Source organism: Helianthus annuus, chromosome 6, assembly GCF_002127325.2.
Source record: "Helianthus annuus cultivar XRQ/B chromosome 6, HanXRQr2.0-SUNRISE, whole genome shotgun sequence".
NCBI classification, from domain to species: Eukaryota; Viridiplantae; Streptophyta; class Magnoliopsida; order Asterales; family Asteraceae; genus Helianthus; species Helianthus annuus.
In genome coordinates, this window is record NC_035438.2 from 6,281,971 (window position 1) to 6,301,350 (window position 19,380).

Here is a 19,380-nt window from a genome sequence, read left to right on the forward strand (position 1 = left end):
GATAGGGCTATACATGTCGGCACCTTACCCAAGTTCGAATCCATGAATAGTAGTGTTCTCCCGGATTATTGGCATATACTTGTTGGATTCGAACTTGAGACCCTTAGGAGGAAAACACTTTGTGGAAAAACATTTGACCAACTGGTCTATACCATGTTGGCGGATCTCTCTACTACTAACTAATAATTTAAATAATAATTATCCCGTTTTTCTCTCCTATTAAATAATAATCATCCTGTTTCTCTCTCCAATGAAATATTATTATTGAATCATAATTTCCAGTTTATCTCTTATTTGTTTAATATTTCTTTTTTTAACTATTTCCTTAATTTTTCGGCTTAATAATAGTTTTTTGTTTTTTCCGCTTATCTCTTATGTTTCCACCTTTGATCCAACCTCATGTACTACACACGTTTATAAGCTTATAATCTCGTGTAATACATAAGTTTCTAACTTTATAATAAATAAAAAACAAGGTAAAATTTTATAATAAGTAAATTGTACGTCAAAGTTCATTTTCTAAAAACATATCAAGACGACTGTATGTGTTACGAGATTACATTATATTTATTTAACTCGTGTAATACACGCATTTATTCAACTCGTGAAAACACGGAGTTCTAACATAGTAAACTAATTAAAAAATATAATACAACTAAGCTCCTTTTATACATTTAAACAAATAAGTCTATTTTAAACTAAACTCTTTAACCGTTAAACATTTTAACCCAAACAAATAAGTCTATTTTAAACTAAACTCTTTAACCGTTAAACATTTTAACCCAATATACTCATTTAATCAATAAGCCCAATAGCCATTTAACCAACCCATTTTAATAAATTAAATAAACATCCTAATATATAAAGTTAAAAGGGCACTATCTAATTAACCTCCCCCATCATCGACTTGTTTTTTTGAAAAAAGATAGAGGATTCAGTAGGCTATTGACGCCCCAATTCCGACCAGCGACACCTACCGCCGCCCCAATGCTTACCCTTAGTCCATGCCTTTACTATCCCAAGTTTTGAATATGTTTCTTAACACGCTAAAAATCCTAAATTCAAGTATTCTTTTAAAAATGTTACTTGATAAATGATTAAGTTATTTGTTTTTATTTTTTTGATTACTTGCAACCTTATTTTGTTTTTTAATTCATTTATTACACACAATAATACATGGAAATTAATCAATTATATGTTGGAAATTAAAAAAAAAAAATACAACCCGTCAAACCCAACATATGAAACAATGGAAGACTTACTATTGACACTTCTCTTTTTTTTTTTTTTTTAATATACAGATCTAATAAGGTAATTACTTAAAGTTTCTAAATTCCTATTTTTTGTTAAAATTGTTAAAATACATACTTACGCATTTTGTTTAACATAAAAATAACTTAATTAACATGTACCTAAAAAGTAATAAAATAATGAAAATAAGAACAATAAAAGGAACAAAACCGAAAGGGATGGCACTATTACATCCGTCAACTTGCACAGCCAAAAATACCACAAAAAGGCTTGTATAGCGTGGAGGTGCTCTTAGCGTATATTGTCCTATAATATCTTAAAATCCTACGCACATTTTAACGAGATGGAGGGACAATTGTATATGACAATTGCTCTTAGCATATATTACCGTATAATATCTTAAAATCCTGGACACACATTTTAACGAGGTGGAGGGACAATTATGTAAAGGTGCACTAGGGTCCTATCAAGTTCGTTAGTTGTCATGTTGAGACAGATGCTCAATCAGAGATGGTTTTTGAAAAATCACACCTAAAATCAGTGTCGTAAAAATCGTGATTAGGTGGCGACTAATCGCTAGTCGGCCAGTAACTGAGTAATTTTTCATTAATCAGTTAAATAATCGCTAGTTGGACCTAGTCGTCCAGCCAAAAATTGGCGATTCCGGCCAGATTCCGGCAAAAAACCTGTATATTCCTGCCAAAATCTCTAAATTCCAGCCAGTTTCCAACCAAATCATGTGAATTCCAACAATTAATCTTGTATACTAAAAAAATGAGTTATATTTACCTATAAAAATGTGTATATGTATACATAAAACTGAAAATTACATATAAAAAAACCTGATCCGATTAATCCCGATTAATCTCGAGTAATCCTGAGTAGTCGCTAGTTCCCACCTCACCGGCCGACTAGCGACTAGCGAGTTCTCCAACCTTGCCTAAAATTGAAGGGTAGGAAAAATTAAAAATGCTTACCATTAGATGATGGATAATTAATAAAATCTATCATTTGAGTTAGGAAAAACAAATAAGATATAGTTGTTGAGTGCACCACGCAGATTTTTGAGGGATGCTAAACATGTTGGAAAATAAGTGAAAATAGCATTTTTCACAAATATAGGAAAATGATTTTTTCCTATTTTGGATTAGAAATAAATATAATAAAATGAGCGGGTTTTATGTATTTATTTGTGGGTTTGTGTTCTATGTTGGAAGAGCTTCGCAACGAACTAAACCACGTCCAAAACCGAGCTAAGATGAATGAGATATCGATGCTCAAAGTTGGGTGTTTGGAACATTCATTGTTGAAACTAAAGGGAAAGTAGCACCTTGTCCCACATAGGAGGAGAGATGGAACTTAAATGGGTATTTAAGGTGGAACTCTCCATCCTTATTGTTTCATGGAAGCACACACTAGTGTCCTCGCGAAGGGTGCGGAGCACCCTAACTCGCACTCGCCCTCGCGCGCGCGCGCGCGCGCGCGCGTGGCGTGGGCGATGAGGCGCAATGTGGCGCTTTGATGGCGCACTTTGCACTTCGCATCGCCGCTTGAGAGCCGCCTTTGTATTTTTAACCGCGCGCGCGTGGTGAAGCACAAGGGTTGCAAGGACCAAGTGGTAGGTGATGCGGCGCATGACGTGGCAGTCATGCGCATGCGCGCGCTGGTACACAAGGCGCGCTGTTGGGCGCATGGCGCATGGGTCCTGCTGTGTTGTGCGCGGCGCACCAGAGTGAGCCAATACGGCGCGACTGTGTGGCGCGCACGTATAGGCTCACAGGTGATGTGGCGCACGCGCGCATGGCCGTGAGCCAAGATGCCGCGCATGGGCGCGCGGCGCGCGCGCAGAAGCTTCCAGCATTGAATGACCGGGCAGTTTCAGTCCAGCTTCGTAACTGACGAGTTAATAGGCTTTGACTGAGAATTAAATGACGTATTAAATTGCATACCAACATTCCATATTGATTTACACTATAAATGTGAAACATGCGTTGAATCCAAACTTACAAGAACATCATCGAAATCGGTTGAACGAATAACCGAACCCCTTGATTTAATTCACACTGATATTTGTGATTTAAAAGCGGTACCCACAAGAGGTGGAAATAAGTACTTCATCACGTTTATTGACGATAGTACTAAATATTGCTATGTATATTTACTAAAAAGTAAAGATGAAGCAATAAGTAAATTTATCTTGTATAAAAATGAAGTTGAGAATCAACTTCAAAAGAAGATAAAGGCTTTGCGAAGCGATCGAGGAGGCGAATATGTTGCACCTTTTGCCGAGTTATGCGCAAAAAGTGGCATAGTACATGAGTGTACACCTCCTTACTCTCCACAATCAAATGGCGTGGCGGAACGAAAGAACCGCACATTGAAAGAAATGATGAACGCCATGTTGATAAGTTCTGGGGTGAGCCAGGAACTGTGGGGGGAAGCCATTCTCTCGGCTAATTATCTTTTGAACAGGATACCACTCAAAAAGAGAGACGAAACTCCATATGAGTTATGGAAAAGGAAGAAACCTTCATACAAATACTTGAAAGTGTGGGGGTGCCTAGCAAAGGTGATTGTACCACCTCCTAAGGCTCTTAGGATAGGACCTAAAACTGTTGATTGCATATTTATTGGGTATGCACATCAAAGTAGTGCACATCGCTTTCTTATACATGAGTCCAAGAATCCTGATGTACACGTAAACACTATTATGGAGGTGAATTCTAACGTTGTGTCTTACTTTGAAAATGTGTTTCCTTTGAGAAGACAAACACATGCAACGTCATCAACACCTAATTTTGAAGTAGGTGAAAGTTCATCTACACCAGTTGATGAGGTGGTTCATGATAAGACACATGAACAACCTGAGGTTGAAGAAAGTGATCGTAGGCGAAGTAAAAGGCCAAGATGCCGCACCGCGCATGGACGCGCATGGACATGAGCCAGTGTGGCGCACGCGCGCATGGTAGTGAGCCAAGATGCCGCGCATGGGCGCGCGGCGCGCGCGCAGAAGCTTCCAGCATTGAATGACCGGGCAGTTTCAGTCCAGCTTCGTAACTGACGAGTTAATAGGCTTTGACTGAGAATTAAATGACGTATTAAATTGCATTGAAGACGTTTAATGCAATTTAAACCTCTCATTTAATTCATTTTGACTGTTTCAACCTAGGAGCTGTATAAATACAGCTCCATACCCACTTCAGAAGGACACCAGCAACAACAGCAAAATTCTACTCTCTCTACTATATTCAGATCTTCTCCAGCATTCTTCAAGGTAGCCTTCAGGTTGTAGGCTTTCTCCGGCAGTACGCTGCTCAGGCTGTTGTACCCTGGGAAACAAAACGAGTACTCTTGGGAGACTCGGAATTTGTTTTAAGGGAAGCGTGTTGAACACGTGACTCAGCCCTCTGTTTCTACCCCATTCTTGTATTTTGCTTATTTCAGTTGTAATAGTAATAGTGTTTCAGCTTTCTTATTTCTTTGTATTGTAATCAATTAAATAAAATTTGTTTTTTATTTTAATTATTTACGCGAACGGTTCCTACAATCTTAAAACAAATTTTTAAAACCGTTCGTGTAATCAAAACCATTCTGATTGTGATTCAAACCAGTTTTGTTTCACTCAGTTTGTGTTTTAAAAACAGATTTTTTTTGGTTTTCATCTTCAAAGGTGCGACTTTGGTTGAAAACCAGTTTGGTTACTTATATATTGTCCTAAAAATTGGTAATAAACTTTCTGATTTGGTCTTCAAAGTTGGACTTAGAAGCCAATCAGTAAGTTATAACTAATAAAATTTTCTGTTTTTGGTCTTCAAAGTTGGACTTAGAAGCCTAAACAGTAAATTTGTGGTAAAAAATTTAAAATTTAATTTTTTAATTCTGGTTTTGCGTAAATCAGAATATTTTGACTAAACTTTTAAAATTTTAATTTTTTCAGAATGTCGACCTCAAACAACAATACGAATGTTGTAGTTGGAACCCCTGCCAACACTGTGGGAGCGTCCACAGTGGCAAATCATGCTGAAAGACCTGAGAAGTTCTCGGGTCTACACTTCAAGCGGTGGCAACAGAAGATGTTCTTCTACTTGACCACCATGAACCTTGCGAGGTTCTTGACGGAAACCGCTCCCCAACCTGCGGAAGGGGAGACCGACGCTCAGGCTCTGAGCGCGGTAGATGCGTGGAAGCATTCGGATTTCATATGTCGAGGCTATGTACTCAACGGTCTCTCGGATGCACTGTATAATGTGTACTACAATATCAAGACTTCCAAAGAGTTGTGGGAGTCTTTGGAGAAAAAGTACAAAACGGAGGATGCGGGAACAAAGAAATTTGTTGTCGCCCGTTTCTTGGACTTCAAAATGGTTGATAACAAGCCGGTTATGAACCAAGTCCAAGAGTTGCAAATTATACTAAATGACATCCATGCCGAGGGAATGGTACTTAGCGAGACATTTCAAGTGGCAGCCATGATTGAGAAATTACCTCCTGCTTGGTTGGATTTTAAGAATTATCTTAAACACAAGCGGAAGGAAATGTCGGTGGAGGACCTTGTTCTTCGTCTTCGTATAGAAGAGGAGAATAGGATCGCCCTAAAAAACAGCCTTGTGCAGCCTAGTGCTAGTGCAAACATGGTTGAACATGGGCAATCCTCTAAAGGCACAAAGGGCAAGGGGAAAAAGGACAAAGGGAAAGGGAAAGCAAAGGCTAGCAACCTTGGACCGAAGAAAGGGGTTGTGAAAAAGAAACCTCAAACGTTCCAAGGGACTTGTTACAACTGTGACGAGCCGGGGCATCGGGCTAACCAATGCAAGAAACCGAAGCGTGAGCGTGCGCACATGGTGGATGAAGACGGAATGCCTTTGGTGGCAATGATTTCCGACAAAACCGCAATGTTGGATGAGGTCAATGCTGTGACCAACACTCCAAAAGGATGGTGGATTGATACGGGAGCGACCCGTCATGTATGCCCAGACAGGAGCATGTTTACCACCTTCAAGGAGCTTGCGGGAGATGAGAAGCTGTACATGGGAAATGCAGCCACCGCGGACATCAAGGGTGAAGGAACGGTGATTTTGAAGTGGACTTCAGGGAAGGAGCTCACTCTAAGCAACGTGCTATATGTCCCAGACTTGCGCAAGAATCTAGTCTCGGGATGGTTGCTTAACAAGTTTGGTTTTCGTTTAGTTTTTGAGAGCGATCAGTTTGTACTAACTAAACGAGGAACGTATGTAGGCAAGGGCTATGCCCAAAATGGAATGTTCAAATTGAATGTAATGGCTGTCAAGAACATGAATAAAATTGCTACTACTTCTACTTATATGCTTGAGTTTTCTGAATCGAATAAATGGCATGGTAGATTAGGTCACGTTAATTTTAATTCAATACGCCGTTTAATCAATTTAAATTGCATACCAACATTCCATATTGATTCACACTATAAATGTGAAACATGCGTTGAATCCAAACTTACAAGAACATCATCGAAATCGGTTGAACGAATAACCGAACCCCTTGATTTAATTCACACTGATATTTGTGATTTAAAAGCGGTACCCACAAGAGGTGGAAATAAGTACTTCATCACGTTTATTGACGATAGTACTAAATATTGCTATGTATATTTACTAAAAAGTAAAGATGAAGCAATAAGTAAATTTATCTTGTATAAAAATGAAGTTGAGAATCAACTTCAAAAGAAGATAAAGGCTTTGCGAAGCGATCGAGGAGGCGAATATGTTGCACCTTTTGCCGAGTTATGCGCAAAAAGTGGCATAGTACATGAGTGTACACCTCCTTACTCTCCACAATCAAATGGCGTGGCGGAACGAAAGAACCGCACATTGAAAGAAATGATGAACGCCATGTTGATAAGTTCTGGGGTGAACCAGGAACTGTGGGGGGAAGCCATTCTCTCGGCTAATTATCTTTTGAACAGGATACCACTCAAAAAGAGAGACGAAACTCCATATGAGTTATGGAAAAGGAAGAAACCTTCATACAAATACTTGAAAGTGTGGGGGTGCCTAGCAAAGGTGATTGTACCACCTCCTAAGGCTCTTAGGATAGGACCCAAAACTGTTGATTGCATATTTATTGGGTATGCACATCAAAGTAGTGCACATCGCTTTCTTGTACATGAGTCCAAGAATCCTGATGTACACGTAAACACTATTATGGAGGTGAATTCTAACGTTGTGTCTTACTTTGAAAATGTGTTTCCTTTGAGAAGACAAACACATGCAACGTCATCAACACCTAATTTTGAAGTAGGTGAAAGTTCATCTACACCAGTTGATGAGGTGGTTCATGATAAGACACATGAACAACCTGAGGTTGAAGAAAGTGATCGTAGGCGAAGTAAAAGGCCAAGATGCCGCACCGCGCATGGACGCGCATGGACATGAGCCAGTGTGGCGCACGCGCGCATGGTAGTGAGCCAAGATGCCGCGCATGGGCGCGCGGCGCGCGCGCAGAAGCTTCCAGCATTGAATGACCGGGCAGTTTCAGTCCAGCTTCGTAACTGACGAGTTAATAGGCTTTGACTGAGAATTAAATGACGTATTAAATTGCATTGAAGACGTTTAATGCAATTTAAACCTCTCATTTAATTCATTTTGACTGTTTCAACCTAGGAGCTGTATAAATACAGCTCCATACCCACTTCAGAAGGACACCAGCAACAACAGCAAAATTCTACTCTCTCTACTATATTCAGATCTTCTCCAGCATTCTTCAAGGTAGCCTTCAGGTTGTAGGCTTTCTCCGGCAGTACGCTGCTCAGGCTGTTGTACCCTGGGAAACAAAACAAGTACTCTTGGGAGACTCGGAATTTGTTTTAAGGGAAGCGTGTTGAACACGTGACTCAGCCCTCTGTTTCTACCCCATTCTTGTATTTTGCTTATTTCAGTTGTAATAGTAATAGTGTTTCAGCTTTCTTATTTCTTTGTATTGTAATCAATTAAATAAAATTTGTTTTTTATTTTAATTATTTACGCGAACGGTTCCTACAATCTTAAAACAAATTTTTAAAACCGTTCGTGTAATCAAAACCATTCTGATTGTGATTCAAACCAGTTTTGTTTTCACTCAGTTTGTGTTTTAAAAACAGATTTTTTTTGGTTTTCATCTTCAAAGGTGCGACTTTGGTTGAAAACCAGTTTGGTTACTTATATATTGTCCTAAAAATTGGTAATAAACTTTCTGATTTGGTCTTCAAAGTTGGACTTAGAAGCCAATCAGTAAGTTATAACTAATAAAATTTTCTGTTTTTGGTCTTCAAAGTTGGACTTAGAAGCCTAAACAGTAAATTTGTGGTAAAAAATTTAAAATTTAATTTTTTAATTCTGGTTTTGCGTAAATCAGAATATTTTGACTAAACTTTTAAAATTTTAATTTTTTCAGAATGTCGACCTCAAACAACAATACGAATGTTGTAGTTGGAACCCCTGCCAACACTGTGGGAGCGTCCACAGTGGCAAATCATGCTGAAAGACCTGAGAAGTTCTCGGGTCTACACTTCAAGCGGTGGCAACAGAAGATGTTCTTCTACTTGACCACCATGAACCTTGCGAGGTTCTTGACGGAAACCGCTCCCCAACCTGCGGAAGGGGAGACCGACGCTCAGGCTCTGAGCGCGGTAGATGCGTGGAAGCATTCGGATTTCATATGTCGAGGCTATGTACTCAACGGTCTCTCGGATGCACTGTATAATGTGTACTACAATATCAAGACTTCCAAAGAGTTGTGGGAGTCTTTGGAGAAAAAGTACAAAACGGAGGATGCGGGAACAAAGAAATTTGTTGTCGCCCGTTTCTTGGACTTCAAAATGGTTGATAACAAGCCGGTTATGAACCAAGTCCAAGAGTTGCAAATTATACTAAATGACATCCATGCCGAGGGAATGGTACTTAGCGAGACATTTCAAGTGGCAGCCATGATTGAGAAATTACCTCCTGCTTGGTTGGATTTTAAGAATTATCTTAAACACAAGCGGAAGGAAATGTCGGTGGAGGACCTTGTTCTTCGTCTTCGTATAGAAGAGGAGAATAGGATCGCCCTAAAAAACAGCCTTGTGCAGCCTAGTGCTAGTGCAAACATGGTTGAACATGGGCAATCCTCTAAAGGCACAAAGGGCAAGGGGAAAAAGGACAAAGGGAAAGGGAAAGCAAAGGCTAGCAACCTTGGACCGAAGAAAGGGGTTGTGAAAAAGAAACCTCAAACGTTCCAAGGGACTTGTTACAACTGTGACGAGCCGGGGCATCGGGCTAACCAATGCAAGAAACCGAAGCGTGAGCGTGCGCACATGGTGGATGAAGACGGAATGCCTTTGGTGGCAATGATTTCCGACAAAACCGCAATGTTGGATGAGGTCAATGCTGTGACCAACACTCCAAAAGGATGGTGGATTGATACGGGAGCGACCCGTCATGTATGCCCAGACAGGAGCATGTTTACCACCTTCAAGGAGCTTGCGGGAGATGAGAAGCTGTACATGGGAAATGCAGCCACCGCGGACATCAAGGGTGAAGGAACGGTGATTTTGAAGTGGACTTCAGGGAAGGAGCTCACTCTAAGCAACGTGCTATATGTCCCAGACTTGCGCAAGAATCTAGTCTCGGGATGGTTGCTTAACAAGTTTGGTTTTCGTTTAGTTTTTGAGAGCGATCAGTTTGTACTAACTAAACGAGGAACGTATGTAGGCAAGGGCTATGCCCAAAATGGAATGTTCAAATTGAATGTAATGGCTGTCAAGAACATGAATAAAATTGCTACTACTTCTACTTATATGCTTGAGTTTTCTGAATCGAATAAATGGCATGGTAGATTAGGTCACGTTAATTTTAATTCAATACGCCGTTTAATCAATTTAAATTGCATACCAACATTCCATATTGATTCACACTATAAATGTGAAACATGCGTTGAATCCAAACTTACAAGAACATCATCGAAATCGGTTGAACGAATAACCGAACCCCTTGATTTAATTCACACTGATATTTGTGATTTAAAAGCGGTACCCACAAGAGGTGGAAATAAGTACTTCATCACGTTTATTGACGATAGTACTAAATATTGCTATGTATATTTACTAAAAAGTAAAGATGAAGCAATAAGTAAATTTATCTTGTATAAAAATGAAGTTGAGAATCAACTTCAAAAGAAGATAAAGGCTTTGCGAAGCGATCGAGGAGGCGAATATGTTGCACCTTTTGCCGAGTTATGCGCAAAAAGTGGCATAGTACATGAGTGTACACCTCCTTACTCTCCACAATCAAATGGCGTGGCGGAACGAAAGAACCGCACATTGAAAGAAATGATGAACGCCATGTTGATAAGTTCTGGGGTGAGCCAGGAACTGTGGGGGGAAGCCATGTTGATAAGTTCTGGGGTGAGCCAGGAACTGTGGGGGGAAGCCATTCTCTCGGCTAATTATCTTTTGAACAGGATACCACTCAAAAAGAGAGACGAAACTCCATATGAGTTATGGAAAAGGAAGAAACCTTCATACAAATACTTGAAAGTGTGGGGGTGCCTAGCAAAGGTGATTGTACCACCTCCTAAGGCTCTTAGGATAGGACCTAAAACTGTTGATTGCATATTTATTGGGTATGCACATCAAAGTAGTGCACATCGCTTTCTTGTACATGAGTCCAAGAATCCTGATGTACACGTAAACACTATTATGGAGGTGAATTCTAACGTTGTGTCTTACTTTGAAAATGTGTTTCCTTTGAGAAGATAAACACATGCAACGTCATCAACACCTAATTTTGAAGTAGGTGAAAGTTCATCTACACCAGTTGATGAGGTGGTTCATGATAAGATACATGAACAACCTGAGGTTGAAGAAAGTGATCGTAGGCGAAGTAAAAGGCCAAGATGCCGCACCGCGCATGGACGCGCATGGACATGAGCCAGTGTGGCGCACGCGCGCATGGTAGTGAGCCAAGATGCCGCGCATGGGCGCGCGGCGCGCGCGCAGAAGCTTCCAGCATTGAATGACCGGGCAGTTTCAGTCCAGCTTCATAACTGACGAGTTAATAGGCTTTGACTGAGAATTAAATGACGTATTAAATTGCATTGAAGACGTTTAATGCAATTTAAACCTCTCATATAATTCATTTTGACTGTTTCAACCTAGGAGCTGTATAAATACAGCTCCATACCCACTTCAGAAGGACACCAGCAACAACAGCAAAATTCTACTCTCTCTACTATATTCAGATCTTCTCCAGCATTCTTCAAGGTAGCCTTCAGGTTGTAGGCTTTCTCCGGCAGTACGCTGCTCAGGCTGTTGTACCCTGGGAAACAAAACGAGTACTCTTGGGAGACTCGGAATTTGTTTTAAGGGAAGCGTGTTGAACACGTGACTCAGCCCTCTGTTTCTACCCCATTCTTGTATTTTGCTTATTTCAGTTGTAATAGTAATAGTGTTTCAGCTTTCTTATTTCTTTGTATTGTAATCAATTAAATAAAATTTGTTTTTTATTTTAATTATTTACGCGAACGGTTCCTACAATCTTAAAACAAATTTTTAAAACCGTTCGTGTAATCAAAACCATTCTGATTGTGATTCAAACCAGTTTTGTTTTCACTCAGTTTGTGTTTTAAAAACAGATTTTTTTTTGTTTTCATCTTCAAAGGTGCGACTTTGGTTGAAAACCAGTTTGGTTCCTTATATATTGTCCTAAAAATTGGTAATAAACTTTCTGATTTGGTCTTCAAAGTTGGACTTAGAAGCCAATCAGTAAGTTATAACTAATAAAATTTTCTGTTTTTGGTCTTCAAAGTTGGACTTAGAAGCCTAAACAGTAAATTTGTGGTAAAAAATTTAAAATTTAATTTTTTAATTCTGGTTTTGCGTAAATCAGAATATTTTGACTAAACTTTTAAAATTTTAATTTTTTCAGAATGTCGACCTCAAACAACAATACGAATGTTGTAGTTGGAACCCCTGCCAACACTGTGGGAGCGTCCACAGTGGCAAATCATGCTGAAAGACCTGAGAAGTTCTCGGGTCTACACTTCAAGCGGTGGCAACAGAAGATGTTCTTCTACTTGACCACCATGAACCTTGCGAGGTTCTTGACGGAAACCGCTCCCCAACCTGCGGAAGGGGAGACCGACGCTCAGGCTCTGAGCGCGGTAGATGCGTGGAAGCATTCGGATTTCATATGTCGAGGCTATGTACTCAACGGTCTCTCGGATGCACTGTATAATGTGTACTACAATATCAAGACTTCCAAAGAGTTGTGGGAGTCTTTGGAGAAAAAGTACAAAACGGAGGATGCGGGAACAAAGAAATTTGTTGTCGCCCGTTTCTTGGACTTCAAAATGGTTGATAACAAGCCGGTTATGAACCAAGTCCAAGAGTTGCAAATTATACTAAATGACATCCATGCCGAGGGAATGGTACTTAGCGAGACATTTCAAGTGGCAGCCATGATTGAGAAATTACCTCCTGCTTGGTTGGATTTTAAGAATTATCTTAAACACAAGCGGAAGGAAATGTCGGTGGAGGACCTTGTTCTTCGTCTTCGTATAGAAGAGGAGAATAGGATCGCCCTAAAAAACAGCCTTGTGCAGCCTAGTGCTAGTGCAAACATGGTTGAACATGGGCAATCCTCTAAAGGCACAAAGGGCAAGGGGAAAAAGGACAAAGGGAAAGGGAAAGCAAAGGCTAGCAACCTTGGACCGAAGAAAGGGGTTGTGAAAAAGAAACCTCAAACGTTCCAAGGGACTTGTTACAACTGTGACGAGCCGGGGCATCGGGCTAACCAATGCAAGAAACCGAAGCGTGAGCGTGCGCACATGGTGGATGAAGACGGAATGCCTTTGGTGGCAATGATTTCCGACAAAACCGCAATGTTGGATGAGGTCAATGCTGTGACCAACACTCCAAAAGGATGGTGGATTGATACGGGAGCGACCCGTCATGTATGCCCAGACAGGAGCATGTTTACCACCTTCAAGGAGCTTGCGGGAGATGAGAAGCTGTACATGGGAAATGCAGCCACCGCGGACATCAAGGGTGAAGGAACGGTGATTTTGAAGTGGACTTCAGGGAAGGAGCTCACTCTAAGCAACGTGCTATATGTCCCAGACTTGCGCAAGAATCTAGTCTCGGGATGGTTGCTTAACAAGTTTGGTTTTCGTTTAGTTTTTGAGAGCGATCAGTTTGTACTAACTAAACGAGGAACGTATGTAGGCAAGGGCTATGCCCAAAATGGAATGTTCAAATTGAATGTAATGGCTGTCAAGAACATGAATAAAATTGCTACTACTTCTACTTATATGCTTGAGTTTTCTGAATCGAATAAATGGCATGGTAGATTAGGTCACGTTAATTTTAATTCAATACGCCGTTTAATCAATTTAAATTGCATACCAACATTCCATATTGATTCACACTATAAATGTGAAACATGCGTTGAATCCAAACTTACAAGAACATCATCGAAATCGGTTGAACGAATAACCGAACCCCTTGATTTAATTCACACTGATATTTGTGATTTAAAAGCGGTACCCACAAGAGGTGGAAATAAGTACTTCATCACGTTTATTGACGATAGTACTAAATATTGCTATGTATATTTACTAAAAAGTAAAGATGAAGCAATAAGTAAATTTATCTTGTATAAAAATGAAGTTGAGAATCAACTTCAAAAGAAGATAAAGGCTTTGCGAAGCGATCGAGGAGGTGAATATGTTGCACCTTTTGCCGAGTTATGCGCAAAAAGTGGCATAGTACATGAGTGTACACCTCCTTACTCTCCACAATCAAATGGCGTGGCGGAACGAAAGAACCGCACATTGAAAGAAATGATGAACGCCATGTTGATAAGTTCTGGGGTGAGCCAGGAACTGTGGGGGGAAGCCATTCTCTCGGCTAATTATCTTTTGAACAGGATACCACTCAAAAAGAGAGACGAAACTCCATATGAGTTATGGAAAAGGAAGAAACCTTCATACAAATACTTGAAAGTGTGGGGGTGCCTAGCAAAGGTGATTGTACCACCTCCTAAGGCTCTTAGGATAGGACCCAAAACTGTTGGTTGCATATTTATTGGGTATGCACATCAAAGTAGTGCACATCGCTTTCTTGTACATGAGTCCAAGAATCCTGATGTACACGTAAACACTATTATGGAGGTGAATTCTAACGTTGTGTCTTACTTTGAAAATGTGTTTCCTTTGAGAAGACAAACACATGCAACGTCATCAACACCTAGGTGAAAGTTCATCTACACCAGTTGATGAGGTGGTTCATGATAAGACACATGAACAACCTGAGGTTGAAGAAAGTGATCGTAGGCGAAGTAAAAGGCCAAGGGTGGAAAAATCCTACGGTCCAGACTTCGTTAGCTATATGGTTGAGGGCGAGCCCAATACATATCGCGAAGCGGTTTCCTCTTCAGAAGGACCTCAATGGAAAGAAGCAATAAGAAATGAAATAGATTCTATATTGCAAAATCATACTTGGGAGTTAGTAGATCTTCCACCTGGTTGCAAACCACTTGGATATCGTTGGATATTCAAAAGGAAGATGAAAACTGATGGAAGTATTGATAAGTACAAGGCTAGGTTGGTGATTAAAGGATTTAGACAAAAGGAAGGTCTAGATTACTTTGATACCTACTCGCCTGTGACGCGCATAACCTCGATTAGATTGGTTCTTGCTATAGCGGCTTTAAGAAATTTGGAAGTTCACCAAATGGACGTTAAAACCGCATTTCTAAATGGCGATTTAGAAGAAGAAATTTACATGGAGCAACCTGAAGGTTTCTCCGCCCCAGGTCAAGAGGGTAAAGTATGTAAACTCGTCAAGTCTTTGTATGGCTTGAAGCAAGCACCAAAACAATGGCACCAAAAGTTTGATCATGTCATGATTGACAATGGTTTCAAAATAAATGAGTGCGACAAATGTGTTTATTTCAAAGACACAAATGAAGGTTATGTCATCTTATGCCTTTATGTAGACGATATGCTTATCATTGGGAGTAATGATAAAATTATCAAAGCTACTAAAAGCATGTTGAAAGCGAGATTTGACATGAAAGACATGGGTTTAGCGGATGTGATTCTTGGAGTAAAGATCATAAGAACCCAAGAAGGTCTTGTGTTAAGTCAATCTCACTATGTGGATAAAATTCTTGAAAAATTCAACTCGGGAGATACGAGTGTCGCTCGAACTCCAGTTGATACCTCCCAACATCTCAAGAAGAATAAAAGAGATGGAGTTGCTCAGTTAGAGTATTCAAGAATTATTGGCAGTCTAATGTATCTAATGACATGTACTAGACCCGACTTGGCTTACGCGGTGAGTAGGCTAAGTAGATACACCAGCAATCCGTGCGCGGATCATTGGAAGGCTATCACGAGGGTGCTTAGATACATACGATACACAAGAGACTATGGACTGCATTATACCCGACAACCAGCAGTGATCGAAGGATACACTGATGCAAACTGGATATCGGATAATAAAGATTCCAAATCAACAAGTGGTTACGTGTTTACACTTGGAGGAGCTGCTATTGCTTGGAAGTCTTCTAAGCAAACGGTCATAGCGAGATCCACAATGGAATCTGAATTTATCGCCTTGGATAAGTCAGGCGAGGAGGCGGAATGGCTACGTCAATTCGTGGAAGATATTCCAAGATGGCCAAAGCCTTTGCCAGCCATATGTGTACATTGTGATAGCCAATCAGCGATTGGTAGAGCTCAAAGCTTGATGTACAATGGCAGATCAAGGCATATGCGACGTAGACATAACACGATACGACAACTACTCTCAACGGGAGTTATCACAATTGATTATGTGAGATCAGCGGATAACATTGCGGACCCGTTTACAAAAGGCTTAAGCAGAGAGTTAGTAGAAACGTCGTCAAGAGGAATGGGACTAAAGCCCGTGGTAAATGGGAATATGAGGGAAACCTAACTTAGTTGACTGGAGATCCCAAGATCTAAGTTCAATAGGACAACTTAATCATATTACCAAAAACGGAGTCACTGTGGGGGAGTACCCCAAACTAAATAAAAGGGAGTTACATATACTTCCTAGTCCATTCCAATCAGTGACATGAAGTGAGGTTAAGCATATTAAGGTTAATGATTTCGGGAAATCAAATAACCATGATGCTTTTAATGATTCATGGGAATCACCTATGTTAGAGAGAAGTGGGGTCGCTTCAAATGGATTTGTGGGGTGCGCAAATCCTAGAGCTCTCGCAGAACCAGGCTAGTGTTCCAGGACCATAATAGGACACGACAATGAGGAGTTGGCCAAACCAGGGAGAGTATTGTGTGAAGTGTATTGTCGTTTACACAAATGGGGGTATGTTCAAGGACATCGCGTCTACACACCGCTAGTAAGCTAAGTGCGCTTCACAAAAGAAGGTTCAAAGGCTTCAACCCACCTATCTTGCAATACTCAACTGTCGAAGTTTATCGTTGAAAAGTGTAAGGAAAAGATCCATTTCCATACATGTGGGGGATTGTTGGAAATTTGATGAAAATAGCATTTTTCATGTGGGGGATTGTTGGAAAATAAGTGAAAATAGCATTTTTCACAAATATAGGAAAATGATTTTTTCCTATTTTGGACTAGAAATAAATATAATAAAATGAGCGGGTTTTATGTATTTATTTGTGGGTTTGTGTTCTATGTTGGAAGAGCTTCGCAACGAACTTAACCACGTCCAAAACCGAGCTAAGATGAATGAGATATCGATGCTCAAAGTTGGGTGTTTGGAACATTCATTGTTGAAACTAAAGGGAAAGTAGCACCTTGTCCCACATAGGAGGAGAGATGGAACTTAAATGGGTATTTAAGGTGGAACTCTCCATCCTTATTGTTTCATGGAAGCACACACTAGTGTCCTCGCGAAGGGTGCAGAGCACCCTAACTCGCACTCGCACTCGCACACGCTCGCGCGCGCGCGCGTGGCGTGGGCGATGAGGCGCAATGTGGCGCTTTGATGGCGCACTTTGCATGGGCGCGCATGGACATGGGCCAGTGTGGCGCACGCGCGCATGGCCGTGAGCCAAGATGCCGCACCACGCATGGGCGCGCATGGACATGGGCCAGTGTGGCGCACGCGCGCATGGCCGTGAGCCAAGATGCCGCACCGCGCATGAACGCGCATGGACATGAGCCAGTGTGGCGCACGCGCGCATGGTAGTGAGCCAAGATGCCGCACCGCGCATGGGCGCGCGCGCAGAAGCTTCCAGCATTGAATGACCGGGCAGTTTCAGTCCAGCTTCGTAACTGACGAGTTAATAGGCTTTGACTGAGAATTAAATGACGTATTAAATTGCATTGAAGACGTTTAATGCAATTTAAACCTCTCATTTAATTCATTTTGACTGTTTCAACCTAGGAGCTGTATAAATACAGCTCCATACCCACTTCAGAAGGACACCAGCAACAACAGCAAAATTCTACTCTCTCTACTATATTCAGATCTTCTCCAGCATTCTTCAAGGTAGCCTTCAGGTTGTAGGCTTTCTCCGGCAGTACGCTGCTCAGGCTGTTGTACCCTGGGAAACAAAACGAGTACTCTTGGGAGACTTGGAATTTGTTTTAAGGGAAGCGTGTTGAACACGTGACTCAGCCCTCTGTTTCTACCCCATTCTTGTATTTTGCTTATTTCAGTTGTAATAGTAATAGTGTTTCAGCTTTCTTATTTCTTTGTATTGTAATCAATTAAATAAAATATGTTTTTTATTTTAATTATTTACGCGAACGGTTCCTACAAAACATGTGTTTGAAACAATGAGTTTATAAAAACATAGTTTAAAAGGTTGAAGTTAAACATTATTATTGTACTATTATTTGTGATGGTTACGACTCAAGGGAGTGATAAGATGTGGAATAGTTAACCATTGTTTGTTTACTAAAATTGAATTAGTGACACTATTGTCAAATTAAACATTTATGAACGTTGGGGCCTGGGGGGCTACCGCATTGAGAACCTTTTGACCGTTGGGGGGCTATTTCAAAGATGTGCGCGGTGGTCGGTGGCTTTAGAGATGGTGGTTTGATGAGAGTTTGGTGGTTGGGGCAATAGTGACGGAAAGAGAGAAGAGACTTTAGCGCTTTGTGTTTGTTTTTTGAAACCAGTAACTCAAAAAGTTTTACGGTGGGACTTTTTGTTGAGTGCTTTTGCTCTATATGATCAACCATTATGTTTTTTTTTTAATTTATTATACTTTTATTTTGTAAAAATATGTTTTATTTATTAATGCTAATTTATATAAAAAAAAAATATAGTTTACCTCTACCCAACAGAGTTTGACCACCTCTTATTTTTTTGTACAAGAAAGGACTTAGAGAGAGGAGTTGACATGACAAGAGATGATTGGATGGGTGAAAATTTTACCTCTACACAAGAGGTGACCACCCATTACACGCTTACTTAAGATATTTTTAAATAAGAAACAACTAGGATTCCCCCTTGCTACGTGGCGATAATTCGATCGGTATTAATCCAATCTGTTACGATAACGACACTAGCTATAGCAACCGAAAATGGATTTCGACACGTGATTTACATTGATAGAAAACCATAAAACGAGTATTGATACTGATGTTCAGTCAGATTTAATCAGTTTGGTTCGCCAGGGTAGCGATACAGTACCGGCACTCGTATCAGTTATTTTTTAACCATTCAAGCACGTCGCAAGTGTATAATTTAACACAATGTGTTCTTACTATTACAATGGTGCAGGACATATCTCTATATGTTAACAATTATGCGTAAATGATATATAATGGCACGTTTATATTAGGCTGGACGGTATGGGGACCGTCCCCGGAGCGTCGCGGCCTGTCGCCGCCCTGCACACCATCCCCCCCTGTCGTCGTCTCAATCGTCGGCCCTAGGACGATGGGGACGCTCGCTAAAGACAAAAAATTTGAATGTTGATGATATGAGGGGCATGTTCTTAACCATCATCAACAAGAAACAGGGGAATCAAGAAACCTTGAAAATAACAAAATAAAGACTCATATTGAAGATGTGGGTTTTAATTTGGAGATGATATGATGATCAAGAAACAGAAAACCCACATAAATTACCCTTTTTTTACCATCAAGATTTAAATTGAAGATGT